Here is a 7,391-nt window from a genome sequence, read left to right as displayed (position 1 = left end):
TGTAGAATGTTGATTTCGTGCTCTGAACATTGCTACCTGATGCTGTTTAGTCATGTCCAGTAATTTCACTTTTAAGTCTGTGAACCTGTTATCTTTTGCACTTTTGCCATGCTTGTTTGAGCCTGTTATGTTGTGATCTAGCCATAGCTCAGTGTTCATCTTTTGTCAAGCATCTCCTGTAGATTACTGCCATATACTTTGTTGCTATGTTGGAGTGCTGTAGCATAGTTTCTTGATGTATTCTAAGTGCTATCATCTGTTAACCGCAGATTCGTGTCATTCTTGTTTTGCTTGCCATTTGCAAACCGTGCATCCATTTCCGGTGATCTTTATATCGATTTCAACCGAAATCATCTCAACTTTCCAGTGGCATGCTTGGTTTGCCAAGTTACTGCCTTGTTCATCATTTTTCCTTCCGGAGCACGCATATGCATCGCATATCATATCTTGCATTTCATTCATGTTTTGCATCATGTTGCTTGTGCATTTCCCGTGATTGATTGTGGTTCCGTTGCTTGTGTTCTTGTTTTGGGTAGAGCCGGGAGACGAGTTCGTGAACGAGGAACCTGTTGAGTACGCTTACGAGGATCAAGCTTTCGACAACTCTGAGAACCTTGCAGGCAAGATGACCATACCCTCGAAATCACTTCTATCTTTGCTTTGCTAGTTGTTCGTTCTATTGCCATGCCGCGCTACCTACCACTTGCTATATCATGCCTCCCATATTTCCATGTCAGCCTCTAACCACCCTTTTCCTAGCAAACCGTAGTTGGTTCCATGTTGGAACATGGAAATTTTGGGATATCACAATATCTTTTATTATATTAATGCATCTATATATATTTTGTAAAGGGTGGAAGGCTCGGCCTTATGCTTGGTGTTTTGTTCCACTCTTGCCGCACTAGTTTCTGTCTTACCAGTATTATGTTCCTTGATTTTGCGTTCCTTACGCGGTTGGGTGATTTATGGGACCCCCTTGACAGTTCGCCTTGAATAAAACTCCTCCAGCAAGGCCCAACTTTGGTTTTACCATTTGCCACCTAAGCCTTTTCCCCCGGGTTTTCGCGAGCCCGAGGGTCATCTTTATTTCAACCCCCCCGGGCCAGTGCTCCTTCGAGTGTTGGTCCGAACCGAGCCGCCTGCGGGGCCACCTCAGGGAAACTCGAGGTCTGGTTTTACTCGTAGCCTGTCTCATCTGGTGTGCCCTGAGAACGAGATATGTGCAGCTCCTATCAGGATTTGTCGGCACAGTCGGGAGGTCTTGCTGGTCTTGTTTTACCATTGTCGAAATGTCTTGTAAACCGGGATTCCGAGACTGATCGGGTCTTCCTGGGAGAAGGTTTATCCTTCGTTGACCGTGAGAGCTTATAATGGGCTAAGTTGGGACACCCCTGCAGGGTATTATCTTTCGAAAGCCGTGCCCGCGGTTATGAGGCAGATGGGAATTTGTTAATGTCCGGTTGTAGAGAACTTGTCACTTGACCCAATTAAAATACATCAACCGTGTGTGTAGCCGTGATGGTCTCTTCTCGGCGGACTCCGGGAAGTGAACACGGTTTGAGTTATGCATGACGTAAGTAGGAGTTCAGGATCACTTCTTGGTCATTACTAGTTGCCGACCATTTCGTTGCTTCTCTTCTCGCTCTCATTTGCGTATGTTAGCCACCATATATGCTTATTGCCTGCTGCAGCTCCAAATCATTACACCATCCTTTCCTAGAAGCTTAAATAGTCTTGATCTCGCGGGTGTGAGATTGCTGAGTCCTCGTGACTCACAGATTCTACCAAAACAGTTGCAGGTGCCGACGATGCCAGTGCAGTTGATGAGATCGACCTCAAGTGGGAGTTCGACGAGGAACGTGGTCGTTACTATGTGTCTTTTCCTGATGATCAGTAGTGGAGCCCAGTTGGGACGATCGGGGATCTAGCATTTGGGGTTATCTTATTTTCATTTGGATTTTGACCGTAGTCGGTCTATGTGTGGATTTTGGATGATGTATGAATTATATTTATGTATTGTGTGAAGTGGAGATTGTAAGCCAACTCTCGTTATCCCATTCTTGTTCATTACATGGGATTGTGTGAAGATGACCCTTCTTGCGACAAAACCACAATGCGGTTATGCCTCTAAGTCGTGCCTCGACACGTGGTAGATATAGCCGCATCGTGGGCATTACATACCAGGCCCAGAGGCCCGCCGTACGGGCTCTCTAGTACTAGAGGTTGTATTCGGTTCTCCCGACAACTTCCGAAGGGAAAAGTTAACCTTCGACATCGCTCCATTCCACAGCGGCTATCAAGCACTACTCGAAAGAACAGCCTTCGCTTGTTTTAATGCAGTACCGCATTACGCTACTCTTAAGCTTAAGATGCCCGGTCCACGTGGCATCATCATAGTTAGCGGAAACACTGAGCGTTCCTTACGCGTGGAAGAACGTGTGGCGGCTTTAGCAGCCGAACACTAAATGGCCTCTCCAACCAGAATAAATGGTCGGTCGTCAAGACCGCGGACACGGCTAGACGAGTCCGGCGCACCACTAGTGTAACAGCTTAGATAAACCTGAGATTGGTTTGATGGATATACCCCGATAGGCGGTACCAGGGGCTTCCCGCATGTAAAAAGGACTACAGTTCGGCTTTACCTCATTTAGATTGAATTTTAATGAGAATAATCAGTTTTTCGCACGAAGACTTTCATCTAAGTTTTTCTCTTTTACAGATGACAATCGTGCTACACCCTTCCAGGATACGGCACAATGGAGACACAGGCGCAGACGTGTAGCAAGGCCCCGCTCAAAGGTTTCTTTTTAGATTAAGACCCTGTGTAAACCTTTCTTACTATCTCTTGTTGCTTGACACCCCCCGGATACCTAACACAACCGTGAGGGATGCTGGTGTTGTTGGGATTTCGCCACGTCAGACTAATGCACGTACCTGGAAATTTAGGGTCCTTTATCAAGGGCGTTACTCAGCCCGGTACATGTTGTAAAGACCGAACACCTTAGGGAGTGTTTGGCGTCGCGAGTTTGGCCTTATATGCACCAGCTCCGAATCATGTCTTTGGTCAAATGTTGGGTTTGCCCGGCTCCCGCGTTTTGCTACCTTACGTTCCGCTCTATTGGCTAAGGTGGCATCGGGAGAACTACTGCGATTGTGCCCTGGCTCATCCGGATGAGCACCTCAGTAGAGAAAGCCGAAAACTGACTGTGATGATAAAGCGCGAGACTGGTCAACCCCTCGATGACTTAGCGGAATCTTCGGGATTCCTCCGCATTAACGAAGGGCCGGTTTTCCCAGTCATGTACGTACACGCCCTGTACTCGGATGAGCGCGGAAGTACCAGGGGCTATATAGTAGCCCCACTATCAAACTCCTATGCTTAAGTGAAAGTGTTAAAGCAATATAGTCTGATTGCCTCGTTCGCCGCGCTACCACCTCCTTGATGGACCAAGACGTTGGATCAAGTGTGAACATGCGCTTTTGTGAACACCCCCGCATTATATGCATGGGGGCTGAAGCCGACGACTGCAAACTTTCAGGTTATATATATACACACATAATGACCGCACATGAGGCATAATAATACTTTCAGGCAAAAGTATAAACACAGCCTTTATAATTCCAATAGCATTGTTTTTACAATTGGGATACATGTCACTCGAACATGACACTCTTCAAGCACTGAGCCTCTATTAAACGAGCACCTTCTAGGACTTCTTCAAAATAGTGCTCGGCCAAAACCTGGCCTACGGCCGGATTCTGGGTTGCAATAGCGGTGGCCTCCATCTCTGGCCAGTATGTCTTGACACGGGCAAGAGCCATCCGCGCACCCTGTATGCACGCCGACCTCTTCACAACGTCGATATGCGGCACAGCACCAAGGAATCGTTGCACTAGACCAAAATAACTATTCGGCCTTGGTCCTTCCGGCCAAAGACGATCCACGACAGACCTCATGGCAAGTCCGGACAACCTATGGAGCTCGGCCCACTCGGCCATTTGCTCATTTAACAGCAGCGGACGCGCTGGAGCATTGAACTGCGACCAGAACAACTTTTCCACTTCATGATCTTTTTGATTTTCGAAAAACTTGGTCGCATCAGCAGCACTCGCTGCCAAATCCAAGTACGCGTCCGCAGAACTCCATAATTGATCCAGAAGGGCATACTTAGGATCTCCGAACTTCATCCGCAACAAAAAGGGCTTCCCAGCCGTGATATCTCCGGCTTGACGTAGCTCCTCCTTCGCCGCTCTGATTTTATAGCGGGTTTCCTTCGCTGCTACCATGGCTTTCTCCAGGTCCGCCGTCTTCGATTGACTTTCCCTTTCAAGAAGCTCATAACGGTCGGCGGCATCTTTCAACTCAACAACCATCTTGGCCATTTTCTCTTTGCTCTGCCAATGCGCAGCCTGTTCGGCTCTTAACTCTTCAACCGCCTTTAGGGCGGCCGCATCACTCCTCCTGGCTTGTTCCTTGGCTCGGGCAAGTTCTGCCCGAAGGGTCTCCACGGTGGCAGCTCCATCTGCAGTCACAACATATTATAGATACTAGCATCATGCTCCTCTTAATATATGTTGACCACCGGAGAATACATACCCTGTGCCTCGTCAAGCCGCCTGTTTACAAGCACGATGTCGACATCCGCCGCATCAAGTTGCCGCTTCAGTTCGGCAAACTCACCAGTCCGGCTAGCCACCGCACCCTCAGTCGCCTGCACATGAAAGCAGCATCATCATTACCTGGGACTATGATCCTCTGTTCGCCGCCTTTTTCGACGGCAACCAGAGTCTTAGGGGCTACTATCTGCATAGGGCACACCTAGCGTGTGCGGTACCATAAAAAATATACGTATTACTTTGCATACCTCAAAGCCTCTCAGCAGACTCATAAAAGCTTCATGCAACCCGCTTTCGGCGGATGAAATCCTCTCAACCACCGTACCCATTAATGTGCGATGCGCTTCTGAGATAGCCTCTTGCTCCAAAAGATTCATCAGTGCGTCTGGCCGCGCATCGGACAGTCCCGGACTCTTTCTGTTGCTCCCCTTAGGAGCCAAATACTCCGGACTTCGGAAGGCCGAAGGGTTACCTTCTGGCCTTGGTGGATCAGGAGAAATCCTTTGTGACGACACCTCTGGGTCGCCAGCCTCATGAGGCGGGGAGGCATGGGGAGGCATTTCGCTCTCCATCATCTCCGGAAGAAGATCCCCCGAAGACAAACTCTGTCGAGAAGGGCTACGATCCGAACTACAAGACATACGTCTCGGTTATTGCCTTCGGAAATGAAGTAAGATATGTTTACTATAAAGTACTTTTGTTTACTTACAGCTCGGTGGAGGGCTGGTCCCCTTGCGGGCACTGTGCGGTAAGGATGCCCTCCGGGGTAGGGCCCCCTGACAAAGGTTTCTTCCCTTGTTTGGAAACCATTGTTTCCAAGTCTTCAGAGGCGGTCCTCTTCCTTCCTTGGGGAGACGGAATTTTAGATTCTTCTCCCCGGTTATCCTCCTTCACGGAGGCACTAATTCCCCCGGTTTGAATGAATAATGAGTGAGGCCCGCTTTTGGCTTCTTTATTCCTCCCTTTATCTTCCCCTGATGGCGCTTGATAAGGTGCGAACTCAAGCATCCTGGCTAGTACAGGATCCGGTGAGCCTTCGGGAAGGGGGGCCGAACACCTGATCATCTTCGCCTTTTTTATCCAGTCCTGGTCAAAGACCGACTTTTCAGAACGATGTTGTGATAAATAAAGAGACAGCATGTTCGGCCGAAGAATTACTTACTTGGATGTCTGGACGATTGCAGTTCAGGCCCGCATCCTAAGTGGTGTCCGGACACTTTATTCGTGATCCGAAGAACAATCTGTACATCTCTTCGAGCGTCACGCCAAAGAATTGCTGAATGGTTCGCGGTCCTTCCGGGTTGAACTACCACATATGGAGAGATCGACGTTGGCATGGCAGGACCCGACGAACTAGCATGACTTGCATTACCTTGACAAGGCTGACATCTCTCTTGAGGAGATCCCGGATGCGACTCTGCAATGTCTGCACGTCATTAGCCGGCCCCCAGTCCCTTGTTGACCCATGACGCCAGTTGTGGCGGGGGGCCCAAACGGAAGGCAGGGGTAGCTACCCACTTAGTACTTCGGGGAGCCGTGATATAAAACCACTCCCGCTGCCATAAGTTGGACTTCTCGAGGAAGGATCCCTTTGGCCATGGAGCATCGACGCCTTTTCTTATTATGGCACCTCCGCACTCTGCGTGTCGCCCATCGATCAACTTCGGCTTCACATTGAAGGTCTTGAGCCATAAGCCGAGGTGTGGGGCGATATGGAGGAAGGCCTCACACACGACAATAAACGAGGAGATGTGAAGGATGGAATCCAGAGCCAGATCATGGAAATCGAGCCCGTAATAGAACATAAGCCCTCTAACGAAGGGGTCAAGAATAAAGCCTAGCCCTCGGAGGAAGTGGGAAACAAATACGACACTCTTGTTAGGTTCGGGAGTGGGGATGACCTGCCCTTGAGCAGGCAGCCTGTGCGAGATTTCAGCGGTCAAATACCTGGCTTCTCTTAGCTTCTTGATGTCCTCCTCTGTGACGGAGGAGGCCACCCACCGGCCTTGAAGGTTGGATCCGGACATGATTGAAGGTCCGAAGCGCTTGGCCTCCGCCTTGGGTGCTGGAATTCGAGGTGGGAGAAGGGAAAGATCGAGCGCAAACAGAAAAGGACAGGCCTTGACCCCTTTATAAAGAGGGTGAATATCAAGCGCCCCCCGCACGACCATCTGGAACTTGCCTAAAATTGAGGAGTCGTGCCAGCGGGTACGATTGGGTTACCCACACCTGTATTGATGAGAATCCCGTGAAAAGAGGGACGTGATCTCTGCTTCGACAAGACGTGGCAACAAAACCGCCTCGCAACACGTGCAGTGGCAGGCTCGGAAAAACGGTTCGTCATGACCAGACCACGGCGGAACGTCACGTTAAGAAAAGCTATCAGCAGATTAGCTTTGTGGAAATATTATTCTCTCTACGATGGTATGTGGAATTTGTTTTGCAGAGACGAACACTATCCTTGTGTTCAAAATCTTCTATGGAGTATTCGGAGGAGGAACCCGCCTTGCAATGCCGAAGACAATCTGCGCGCCGGACTAATCGTCATTGAAGCCTGGTTCAGGGGCTACTGAGGGTGTCCTGGATTAGGGGGTCCTCGGACAGCCGGACTATATACTTTAGCCGGACTGTTGGACTATGAAGATACAAGATTGAAGACTTCGTCCCGTGTCCGGATGGGACTCTCCTTGGCGTGGAAGGCAAGCTTGGCAATACGGATATGTAGATCTCCTCCCTTGTAACCGACTCTGTGTAACCCTAGCCCCCTCCGGTGT

Source organism: Aegilops tauschii, chromosome 7, assembly GCF_002575655.3.
Source record: "Aegilops tauschii subsp. strangulata cultivar AL8/78 chromosome 7, Aet v6.0, whole genome shotgun sequence".
NCBI lineage: Eukaryota > Viridiplantae > Streptophyta > Magnoliopsida > Poales > Poaceae > Aegilops > Aegilops tauschii.
This window is presented reverse-complemented; position numbering follows the sequence as displayed.